The sequence below is a fragment of the Anneissia japonica genome, unplaced genomic scaffold (genome assembly GCF_011630105.1).
Source record: "Anneissia japonica isolate Jap-2015-1 unplaced genomic scaffold, ASM1163010v1 scaffold287801_len30788_cov195, whole genome shotgun sequence".
Classification (NCBI taxonomy): Eukaryota; Metazoa; Echinodermata; class Crinoidea; order Comatulida; family Comatulidae; genus Anneissia; species Anneissia japonica.
In genome coordinates this window covers 10,206-23,566 of record NW_022747854.1, presented here as the reverse complement: position 1 = coordinate 23,566, position 13,361 = coordinate 10,206, and the positions used below count along the sequence as shown (strand labels likewise).

Sequence of the window (13,361 nt, the reverse complement as noted above, 5' to 3'; positions counted from 1 at the left end):
AATAACTATATATTTATATATAGATGATCATATGTATATTTTCCTTACCACAAAAACATAGTGTTAAATATCAGAATTCTAATTTGAAGTGATTTTAAAAGCTAAGATATTAATAAATATAGTTTTTGCACGGCAGCCATTTTGAAATTAAAGATGGCTGCCAAAATTACCCTGAATTAAGTACTGTAGTTTCTAGTAAAAATGGATTTGAAGAGCTTCAGTATGATTCAGATGTAAAACATGGCAGTTAGGTAATTATTAAGATGCCATACAATATTTGACCTGCAATGACCTGGAATGTCCTTAAATTAATGACCTTAAATGAAGAATCTGGTCAGATTATTTAGTTAATGGCCTTAAGTTTTACCTTAAATGAAGAATCTTAACAGATCAAAAATGGCATGCTAGTATTCCTTGGCCATTTAGACACTATAATTATAATTCCAAGTTAGAAGAGGAAATAATACCGTGGATAATAAGGTTTTATAAGGTGGCCATTTTGAAATCTAAGATGGCTGCCATAATGACCTCCGATAAAATGGTTTCTGTGAAAAATTGAATTCTATGACCATAGGAACATGTAAAAAGTTATATAGCACCATAGCTGCTTGGCGTATTATGCATACACCACTATATACTAAATACTAAATATGTCGTCGTATTTGTGGCAGCCATCTTGAAATTAATGATACCCAAATCAAATAAATGTATCTCTATGCATCAGAAAAACGTTAGGATTTGTAAATATATTTTAGACAAAAAAATATGTTGAAATATGTTAAAAATATCAAGTTTTTTTCCCCAATTTTTGGTTAAAATTAGCCATTTGGCGGCCATTTTGAAAAAAAAAACCCACTTCCCCTATTTAGATTTTTCTAGATTTTTAATGTTCATACAGGGACCTTAAGAAAATGCACTGTGCAAACAAAAATTCTGTTTTTCAACCCTAAGATGTATTTTTCTTGTACTAATTGCAATGTGATTAGCAATACATGAAGAATATTGCTCAACATAGGGTTACACAGTAAAGGATAATTATGTAATAAATGAATTAATGCCTTTATACATGAAAATTATGGTAGCTATTTGTGTGGTCCTCTGGAATACCTTGTGTAGTACACAAAAATAATGAAAAACAACCCGATATTGTAAGGAAGCTGGATTTTTATAGGATTCTGGTGATAGTTTTTCCATTCTTCAAAACAGAATAGGATTAAAATAAGGGAGCATTTTTACTTACATTTCCAAAAGTGAGTCAGCGCACCACCCTAAAATATGTTATTTTGGATATAAAAAGTCAACAGCAGTTATTACATTCATGTTTTGTAAATTAACCAAATTTATTTAGGGTACCGAAGCTGCTGTTAAGCTGTTCTTTAATTTTGGCCGCCATTTTAAAAAGCGCCCTCAATTGCCTCTCGAAATCTTCACATTAATAACTTTAGCTAATTATACTTTACTCCTATCATTACATATTCAAAAGTTGGTCAAACAAAGTTGGTCAAACCTACCTCTTCTGTGCTTATTTTACCCATATATATGTAGTTTATTGGATTTTGGCAGCCATTTTGAAAAAAGCGCCCTCACGCGAAAGTTCTCAGGTTACGCCCTTTTTACCTCGCATATTCTGATTCCCCATAAAAAACTGGTCTAGAAAAACCATATGAGAATTTCTACCTCTCCAAGTGGCACCTATCTCAATTATAGCCTGGTCTAACTGTAGTAGCCTATTTATTAGGATTAAATCCATGTTATTGAAAATGTAGGCCTCTGTAGTTATTAGGATTATGTGATAGGATGATTGTGTTTTTTTTAATCGTCAATGTTCTGTTTAGTCTCAAGTCCAAATAGAGGGCGCTTCACGTAATATGATCAGACGCGATAACATGCCGAGTTCTGAAACCAGTCTCTGTTTTTTATATTGTTGATTGATGTTTTAAATGCTGTTTTTCTGTAGAGTTGTCCATGACAACTAATGTAAAAGGTAAATTGACTTTTTCTGATCAATAATTTGTAATGCTGAATTTGCATACGCTTTGAATTATATAGTTTAGCTAATTTTCTTTTGTTAGGCCTAGCTAGCCAGACCAAATATGAAAACTATCGTACGGTGCCCTTGAATAAGCACTGTAATAAGAAATGTCTCTGTAATCGCTGTTAATTTTCTAATTATTTACTGTATGAAGCATTATGCGACTATTGTTGTAATTGAGTTACAGTATATCATTATGTTTACCATCGTTGCTTAATGTAGTCTGTTCGATTACACATGATTTTAGTAAGGGTAATGTTATTACGAATGCTTGTCGCACATGGTAAGCGATTATGTACGTCGCCATTTTTCACTGTCGTAACGCTTTACTGTAGGTGGCGCTATATAATTTTTAGAAGTTGCCAGGAAATTAATATTTTTATCCCAATTGTTGTAATTCATGGAAATATTTAGATTTGGTTGTTTTTCAAGTAATTACCATCAATATTATGTTATTTTCTATAGCATCAATACTGTTTAATGCGCACTTGACGAAAGGAAACACCCTGTCTCTTATACACATCTAGATGTGTATAAGAGAGCAATTTCGTCCTCTGGCCGCTACCGGCACAGTCAAGATTGCAATTCGGTTACACTTGTTTTTATGTCGTCTACAGTGTATGCCAGAAAGGCACAGTACTTTATCATCTACAAGTTATATATAGCTAGCACTAATCTAAAATTAAATAATTCGTAATTGTTTTGGTAAAATGAATGAGCACGCCCAGTAACTGCACAGGAATTCTGCACCATCACAAGTAGCCTACTATAGGATTAGTAAAAATACATCATAAATTAACAGTTATGTTCAAATTTAACTTTTATTCAACATTTCGTATTATATATTTTCATCAACATTCATCACATTTTTATCTTTTCAATGTTAATTACGTAAGGCTAAATAAAAAAAAAAATGTGTTGGCCACGCCAGACCGGCCTAAAATATACGAACTTGTTGGTCGGTATTATATATATATATTTTTTACTGCGATGAACAATATTATTTTAATGAGTTAAACAGGCTGGAATAGGCCTAGGACCCCTAATCTAGGCCTAGCCCTTTTTGCTTGACAGTAAGCGTTGCGACAATGTTATGCGATTCGTTTTGCTTTCAATATAGGCCTATTTTATAAACGAATGTAATTATTTGTAGTTGTAGTAGTAGGCCTTTATTTTTATTTAGAAACAATTTTACGAGGTCGAGAACATGGTCAACACAAGAATTTTTGTTTCGGCCCAATGGCATTAACCACCTTCAATAGAAGTTTTTTTTTAAATTCATTTTGTGTTTTTAAATTGATTTAAATTTTAATATTAATTTTAACACAGTGGTTTCATCTACTCCGATGTTACGTCAACTTGTCAATGAGCACGTTGGTTCCATCACTTCGGAGTAGACATAACCACGGTCGAATTTTGTTAAATTCATCGAAATTCAAACGTTTTTAATTATTATTATACATAAATGCATGATAAATTATCGTACAGTTTTAACAATTAATTGTCATAAGTACATTGTAGTTTAATTAGTTTAATTGAATTTTATACTTAAACATACCTGTACAACAGTGTGAAATGAAATGAAACAATAATATTACCGACATGATGATATGAACAATCTAGTAACATAAAGAAGAATCAATGTTTCTGGGAGTATAAAAAAAATAATGAGTTCATATTTATTTCACTTATAAACATAGTTATAAACATAATTTATGATAAGAAACCAAGGAGGCAGAGCCTGTGTTTGTGGTCCCGGATAAAACTTAAATAAATAATATCTTAGCTACTTAACCAACAAATTATCCAATTAACCAACTATCCAATCAATCTATTAATCACTCGATCAATCATTCATTTAATCAATTAATATTAATTTGAGCAAAAGCTATATTTTGAGAGAAAAATATAAGCACTTAATGCTACTGTAATTGATATTTGGTGATATTTTGTTCTTTTAAGCTGGTTTTGAATACCTGAGATTTGACGAGTGTTAAATTGATTTTGTAAGTGAAAGCAAATATGTTGGTGAATTTGTAATTTAATGTGGGAGTTGTCTATAAAATGATTGGTATTCTGGAATGGAAATTACTGGAGCAGGTCCAGAGCATAAGCTTATGAGGTCTTGATATTTCGCGTCCGAGAGTTTTGGGGCACCGGACTTATATAATTCTTCTGGATCAGGAATTATATCTGGTGTATCTGCATGCTGACGGGTGCTGCTAATTTGTATTGTGTCAAACCTCGGATCTAAGTGTGAGTACATAAAATTGATCTCATCAGGCTTACGCTTGTTGATATGGATCTGCATAAAGCTGGTCCAGTTAATTTTCTGGCCATTCAAGGACCTTCTCACCCTGAAAATCCCCCTTTTCTGACTGTAAAGCTTCCAGTCTTATGTCGGAAGACTGTACATTAATTATGCTGTACGGATCAGGGGCAATTTCTGATATACGCTCCATGGCCCTCTCTATCGTACTGTGCACAGGATCACCTTCGGATTGGCCGTGGTTTGTCTCAAAAAAGTACAACTTGATGTCTTCTACAGATTTCGAATTTTCCAAGAAGTTCATCATCATGGCAGGGAGGATAACATTTTTATTCTGTCCCACACATTCATCTGAGAAGAAATCAACTTTCTCAACACCTTCCGTGTCCACTTTCTGCAGATAATGATGGAGATATGACGCAGTCTCACAGCATCCACGGCGTGTTATGACCTCATGTGAGAGAAAGCAAAATCTGTCTTTGCTCCCCAACTCATAAACTGTGAAATTATAACACGCTAAACGTCGTTTATAAAAAAAAAAAAAAAATCAGATCTGGGTGATTTGGGCAGGTATATAACTTGCTGGAAATCGAAGACAGTTGCTCGATGCTTCTTTTATGTGTTTTCCTTAGCAGCTTTCTTTAGCTCACGAACGTTATCTTTCTCTTGGATGTGGCTAGTATACCGCTCTTGCAGCAATGCCTTCTGTTCTTTACCTGAGCGCTTGTAGTTATCGCACAGGCTACACATGTCTTTTTTAGGGTGGTGAAATTTTAGATTTAACGACTTAAACACTTTCTTGCAAAATGAGATAGATGCGACATGTTCATTGTCTTGCCTGTACATCCTGTGCATGATACTGAAATTTAAATCAGAAGACAGATATTGGCACTTACAGTTTGCTCGACAGTAGTGCGATTCCATTTTGTGGGAATTTCGAGATGCGGCTTATGACTTGTCTCAGCTGGTAATCTCGGTCAAATTGTTGCCGGCCACCCCTTTTATCTCCCTCAAGAATACCGCAACAACACAATTTACTAATGACAGTGCGCACTTGACGAAAGGAAACACCAATAGTACCCACAAACATGTCACGCCATACATGCCATTTAATATTATCGGCATTTACTTTTGGGAAAAAAAGGAGTAGTGGTTAATCCCTTTTGAATTCGGCTCTGCTGATACATGCCTACTGATCCATTCTCTTTGCTTTTGCAAATCGCCCATGCCGAACAATGCTTTATTTATTGTAAGGTGGTCTGCATTTGTAATCTTACTGCAATCGAATCCTCTCTTCACACAGTGTGTGCACATAGAAATTTGTAGGTAACCTCTTCGTGCTGGCATTAGTCGGTTTGTTTTTTCTGTTTCGTAGGCCTCACCTCTATCTCTTTTTTTCTTAAAAGAAAAATTTCTGCTTTTACTTGTTTTGGAATTTTTAGGAGAGTGTGGTCATGATTCCCCATCAACAGCAAAATCTGAAACCGACGATCTTTCATCTTCTGCTGAGTCCTCATTATCCAGCTGTTCTGCTTCAGAACTTAAAACTGTAGGAACATCCATATCTAACTCACGAATAATTGAAGGGATGCTTTCTTTTACATGAATTGGAGAGGGGATGGGAACATCTACTCTGAATGGCTCAGATATTTTGGGAGAGAATGGTCTTGATTCCTTATCGGCAGCAAAATTTGAAACAGACAATTTTTCTGTTTTAGCAGAGTCATCCGTACCCAGTAGTTCTGTTTGAGAACTTGAAACCATAGAAAAAAAAATCATATCTAACTCACCAATTGTAAAGAGGCTTTCTGCTACAGGAATTTGAGAGAGAATGGGAAAATCGAATTCGAATACCTCAGTTATGTTTGATGTTTCAACAGGACACAGAAGGCCATCCAGACCAAGCAATACATTTGGTGTTTCTGCATATAAGGAAGACATCTGTAGTTGATGCTAGTGTAGTAGCTTTTGATGTTGGTCCAGTCATATCATCACTATCACAGGTATTTTCTATTACTGCAACTTCAGGATACATTGGCTTATCTACCTTCTCGGTACCTTTTTCGTTGTCCCTTCTGGTCCTCATTTAGGCTGGCAAATATTAAAATAGTTATTGTGTGACTTACACTCATCATTTAACATAAAGCGGTCATAACACAGTAAACATAAACACTTAGTACATGCTGACAACACCTCTGCATTACAACTAAAATTCTTGCATGTTTCATGCTGGGAGTCTGGAAACTTCATCACATTTGGACAGCCGCTGGTTTCTGTAAAAGATTAAAGAAACTATGATTACTCTACAATGCAACTATGTGTGTAAGTGTAATAGGTAGTAATGGGTGTAAAAAGGACATATGATTACAGATAGTAAATATAAATTGTAAAATAAAACTACTAAAAACAAAATTGCAAGTTATATATTGAGATGAATCATATGGAAAACATAACTTCTACTCAATATCCTGGTGCAAAACGAGAAAGACCCATCATCTTCACTATATTAAATACCATACAAATATGATTAATTTATAGTTGATTGTCAAAGGTTAAGTTTTAACTGATCTAGTTGTCCTACATAGTATTTTGAGTGTTATTGAGCTTTTTAAAATTATTAATCTGTACTGCATCTCTAAAATGAAAAGGGTTTTTTTTTTTTTTGCTCTTTTGTAATACTCCATAATAATTTGAATTTTAATGTAGCAAAAAATATCTTCTTATTTTCTTGAACCTATGCTGTCAGCTCTAATAATTCTTGGCACTATACTGACTACTCTATATGAAGGACCATACTTACTATGGGCTTTTATAACAGTTTTTAAAAACTTACAGTCACATCCTGCTCTTCAAAGGAGACAGTATAAAGTAACCAAGTACAATTTTTGAAAATGTGATGTGTCACAACCTTATTGTAATAGCAATGACCTTCAATATTACAGCCATGCACAAAACAGTAGGGTAGTTACACTCACTGAAACGCAAACAATCATTCATTGACATCGGCAGGACACAATTTCAGCTTGTTGCAGCCAGCGTAGGATACTTAAGCATGTTGCAAGATGTTGTAAGCCAGTCTCACGCCTTCTGCCACAGTATTATAATTAGATTTAAGTAACAAAATTGTTAGTAATTTATAAACAAAAAATCATTTGTAGAAATTACTAGAAAGTTTGTTTACAATAAGATATTATACCCACTATGTCTAATAAAAAAATATTCTAGTCCGACAACAAAATTCAATTTTGTTTCCATCTCTATAAGCGATACTCCTTCTTCCTTTAGTAACAGTATAGTTAGCATTTTAGTCAAGTTACTTACCTTTTCTGAGAGCGCCTTTTCTTCATTGTCTTTCTCTTTAGTATCCCTGTTTATTTACTGGAACTTGGCTTGGAACGTGGTCTTCTTATGCCCTCGTAGATAAGGCTAGCAGTTGTGCCTATGCCTATACACATAAACAAAATAACCATATTGACAGTATTAGGTTAATTAAAAATATATAAGAATCTAGTCTAGGCTTACTACAAGCTTAGCTAGGCCTAGGCAACATTTTTATCAGATAGGGCCTAGACTTAGATGGGCTAGTTCGACCTTGCCGGCTGTTCCTCGGCCCTTATCTTAGATTTGCCTAGTTGATAGATCTAGAGAAGGACCTATAGGCCTACCCGGGTCTGTCTAGGCTAGGCCCCTAGCTAGGCTAGATAATAATATTTAAACCCTCGACCATGACTGGCATGCTAGCCAATGGTATTTAATTACAGTATATAAACCTAGGCCTTGCCTAAAACATACTGATAAGACAGAAATAATCAAATTTTCACAAGGAAAACACAATCTTTTCCTCTTGACTTCAATTTGTCGTCACTACTACACATACGACGGCTGACACTGTGGCAAATATTATGATTATTCGCGCGAAATCCACCGCGTACAAAACGCTCGAAACCTATACAGGACTCCCCCTAATACCAATATGTAGGAATATATTTTGCTCGTCGATAGTGCCATTCGTGAAAACGTTAAACCCCAGATATCGCTGAAAAATGATTTCACGAACAGACACACAATTTTGTGTCACTTCGTGAAAACGAAAATTCCATTTTTGCTGTTTTGTGACATTGGGCAATTATTAGTGTAATTAGCTAAATTAGGCATTTTTACACTTGGAGATTTTCTGAAAAGATAGAGTTTGATGCATACTGAGACAACTATACACGGAGATTGGAAACGAGATTTGAGATTTGCTTTTTTCTTCCATGCCGGTGATTCGTTGAGTGTTGCCTGCTTTTGTTATACAATACAGTCAACGAACGCTGTTGCAGCCAAGCGAATGCTTACTGCACATGCTCAGTTCATAATCAGTGTGATGAATATAGATTCATATAGGAGGCCCTCTGTTGGTTCATACATATATAACATACCTTGTAGTATAATGGTAGAGTCCCGAAAGTTTAGTGCGGTAAAGAACGAGTGTTGCGCGTTGAAAACTAGGGACGCCATACTGTAGGAGTACATGTTGTTCATGGAGAGCGTCCATTTGAAGTCGAATACACCGTTTTACTATGCCTTAATTTAGCTGTTGTGGGACTGTAATGTTATGTCTTGATGATCTTGATAACAGATAATAAATATATACCAAAAGGCAAAAGGTTTTGTTGTCGAATATCATCGAGTCAGTAAAATACGCCCGAAGTAACAATCAGTGAACCATGTATATGAAAATAACTACCAAATAGGCTTGCCCTGAAATCAGCAGTGGTTCCAGAAGCAGTGCCGACATAATGTCGGACGTGGGGGGGGGGGCGTATGTGTAGTCCTATGTTGTAGGCCTACTCAGTATCTTCATTGAAATGATACAAAAAAAAACACAAGAGAAAAATATCCGCCTGTCGTCTACAGCAGACTTAAGCAGCCAAGTGTGAGGTGGGGGGGGGAGGGGCTAGCCTGCCTGATTCTATTGTGTATGCCCTACACAAATTCGTTTCGGAACTTTTGTACTTTAAGAGAAAATAGAAATGTGCATGTTTCGAACAATTTGGTCCTAAAAGTAACTCTCTACCACCAGTGGTTGCGGAGATAATAATGACTATCATATATAAATTATGTTAAAGGTCAGAAATGGCATTTCCGGTCATTTTTTAGCCAACTCTTTTATTCGACCAAACACAAACATGAATATGTATTACATATAGATAAAACATTTAAATTTTATTTAGAAAACTAGAAAAATAATAAAATAATGTTTCATTCAATAGAATTGTATTTAAAAATACACATCAAATAAAATTATTTACAATTAAATTTAATGGAGAATAACTCTTGAATCTCATTGAATATTGATTATATTATATTTAATTACATTATTGATGAGTTTGGGCTCAGGGACAATGTTCATTTGTCTTGTGAAAGAATGCAGTAATTGATGTGTGACAACATCTAACTTTAACTCTACAGAAAACAGTGTGTGCAAGCAGTAAAATTGGTAGCAAATCGGGGTTTATACGGCTAACAGAACATGTTTAAGGTAGGTTCACATTGCAAAAATTGTTGAATTTCAGACTAATACTAGTACTCTATCTCGATCAATACTGACAATCCTACATATGCATGTAATCTTAAATGAGAGTAAAAAATCCCCCAGAAATAATTCTTTATATCTCAGCACTTGTAATGCTCAAACCTACAGTACTGTATTACAAAATAGAGAATATTATTTTTCCCTTGTCATACAATTCACAGAATACCTCCACTTCCTAGAAGTATAGTGCAGCTCATTACTACAGTAAATAGAGCCATATAATGTAATGGTTCTAGAACAATAAAATAAAATAATTATTTTTCATTACCTATTCTCATTCAACTGTCAATGACTTACAAATATGAAATGGACCTACTGTAAGTTTGCCTATCATTTATATGAGATTTCTTTTTAAATTTAAACCGTTAAAATATATTTTTAAAATAAATATTATGATCAATTTTCCCATAGACAGCGGGCTTTTTTATACATTAAATCGGTCGCCATTCTGTGTTAAAACCAATACAATTTGCATTTTTTTTTTACATTTTCCGATTCTAGATATTATACTCTTTGTTTTATATTAACGTTTGTAATGATCAAATCATCCGTTGTATCAGTAGGTGTTTTGACAATTATAAAAACGCAAGTGTGGGTTGAAATCTGTAGGCCTTTCAAACGTCTTGCCCTTCAAAATTGACCAACGATACCTCGATCATTACGAAAATTTTGTAGAAAATATAATATCTATAATAATATAATTTAAAAAAAATGCAAATCTCACGAACAACAACAAAATGGCAGCCAGTTAAAACGTATGAAAAGGCCGCCCTCTATTACCGAATTTGGTCAAAATATTGATAAAATAATTAAATTGTAACGGATTTAGACAATGTCGAAAGAGGGAATTTCGATTAATATTTTTGATTGTTTGATATAAAGATGTGTATAAGAGACAGGGCTGAGTGGCCCCTGTCTCTTATACACATCTAGATGTGTATAAGAGACAGATATGTGGTTGGCTTAAACCAGATCATGTAGACAAGATATATATTGACTTATGAGATGACTTAGAAGAATAAGTTTTTTCAAGGTTTTGGTTTTATTGTATACACTAGGTTATGGGAGACTTTCTCTCTTTTTGCTTTCAAGAAGTACTCAGTTTACAGTAAAATGTTCTCTTCGCACAACCTTCCATTATCCAACTGTTTCTTTCCTAAATTTTCTAAAGTTATTTTGACATTACAGACAACATCTGGCTTTTACATTGTACATTTGCTCATGTATTTTGGTTAGGCATTCATCTGGAATTGGCTGTGTTGAAGTAGTGATGAGATGATTCTATGCATTCTGCTATTAGCAATGTCTATCAGTCAGCGTTCCATCCAGAAGCATCCCAAAAGGCCATATTCCCACTCTTTGGTATCATGGACCTAAAAAAACCCACCAGATTCAAGTATTTAATTGTGCTGTACTTTGCATCCATTTATTATGTCATGACATAACAACATCAGCAGTTTGAGGAAATTTTTTATAAAAAAAAACCTATGTTGCTACTTATTTGTAGGCTGGTTAAAAATATTACTTTATTTATTCAAACATCACATCTCAAACAATAATATAAGTGACCAAAGACCAAATTGCATGTTACATGTGTTACATAATATTCATTAAAAAAGGATATATAGGGGCCTATAATAAAAGACTATACAATTAAAATGTTGTAACATCAGAAAAAAGTACAAAATGGAAAAATCAAAGTGATAAAAAAAAATTACAACAAATAATTTGAGCAACTAAATAATAAAGTAAGGGGGCATCTCATATTGCCAAGTTTGCTGTTAGTCAAGAATAACATTATAATTTAAAAATTATAATTATAATAAAAATTATTGGAGAGCTGTGGACAATAGGCCAGGGTCTAAGCCTTAGTAGTAGTATAGTTGTATGGTAGTAGGGTAAATATTTATTAATAATTATTATATTACAGTATTGAGGTGTAGAAATAAAGGGGAAAATAAACTATTTGGGCCTTAAACAGGTTGCTCTGCTAGGTACTTCTTCAGAGAAAGAAGGCGAACTTGTCATGCAAACTAGGCCTAGTGTTGCATTGATCTTTCTTGCATCATGATTGATGATATGGGATAGGGATGGTAGGTCCATCTTCCATCTACGCCAAGGGTAGGCCTTGCCTAGACTGGGCCTAGATAGGGTCATGAGATGCATCCCTCCTTACAATTTTACCTAGATCGTTGTGGGTTACGTATACAGTAAAAATAGTGAAAACTTATTCTGAGAAAAACCATAGTCTGCAATTGGTGAATCAAACCTATACTTTCTTGGGATCACTCTCACTCGCACCGTATCCGTATTCGAGTGCGAGTTGGTTGACTCTTGTGCCAACTTGTGCGATGATTTTATCTTATCATTAGCCAATCAGAGCGCTTTATATGTTTCCCTATGCTTGGCTCTTCACGAAAAAAAAAAAAAAAAAAATCGCGGCCCGCTGGATCTCAATAGAGATTCTTTAATAATATATAAATTTTAAAAGGCAAATGGGAAAAACCCGTAAAACAGCAAACGGCCACATTAAACTATTTAACATTAAAACGGAACAGTAGAGAAAATCCGATCAGAATGACAAAATAAACTAAGCATCCACTGGAATCCCAATATCTGCAGACGGATCCGTTTCGGCCTTCCAGGCCTCATCAGTGCAGCTAGGGAATAGACCCAAACGAAACGTTCGACCAGCTTAGGTAGGGCCCAAACTAGTCCCACGACCACTAATGATTACAGAGCCAAACCAAGGCAATATATTGTGACGTTTCTCGGCCTCGATCAAGTGTGTGATTCGGCGACAGTGATATTCCGTCGACTTACGATAACTAATAAAGATTAATGACACAGTTTAACTTGTGTGATGAGCCTTGTGACTCTTTTATTTCAATAAGTAATAAACTTACCAAAGCAACGTACAAATTATTACAGGTACAGTAATGTAGATACTAGATATGAAACAGGACAATATTGAGTTCACGTCCGATCAAAGTGGAGTCGCCAATCGATCTCCCCTAATTTTTCTTTACCCAAATACTTTAAAACTTTTCTAATTTACATATAAGGTGAGAGCCAATCAGCATTTAGTATAACTTTGGGAAGAAATCTGATTAACTTATCAGGCAAGAGCCAATCAGCATTAAGAATGATAACTTTAGGAAGAAATTTAAATTAACTTATCAGGCAAGAGCCAATCAGCATTAGTTGAGTTAATCCATTTTATACAAGGGTATAATTAAGCAATAGACTGTACCAATTTTGTTACATTACCCCCCTCTTGGACCGATTCGTCTATTGAATCGTAATACGAGAAATTGCGGTATAATAATGATCTATGCAAAGGGTCTACTATGCCTCTGCAAATGTTATTAACATTAAACTTAAACTATAACACTATTATAATTCAATTCAAAATCACATATATTTAAAAGAATGAGAGCTGAGTTTAAACAGAAAACAATCAAGTCAATTGAAACAATGGA

General features: G+C 34.5%; 1 long non-coding RNA gene across 1 annotated transcript; it reads left to right on the top strand.

Moving 5' to 3' along the window:
- The first annotated feature begins 1,829 nt into the window (after positions 1 to 1,829).
- Positions 1,830 to 12,329, top strand: LOC117120635. Its single transcript, XR_004447393.1, has 3 exons — positions 1,830 to 1,984; positions 9,756 to 9,825; positions 11,116 to 12,329. It is a non-coding gene; the product is annotated as an uncharacterized LOC117120635 (long non-coding RNA).
- Positions 12,330 to 13,361: the final 1,032 nt, after the last annotated feature.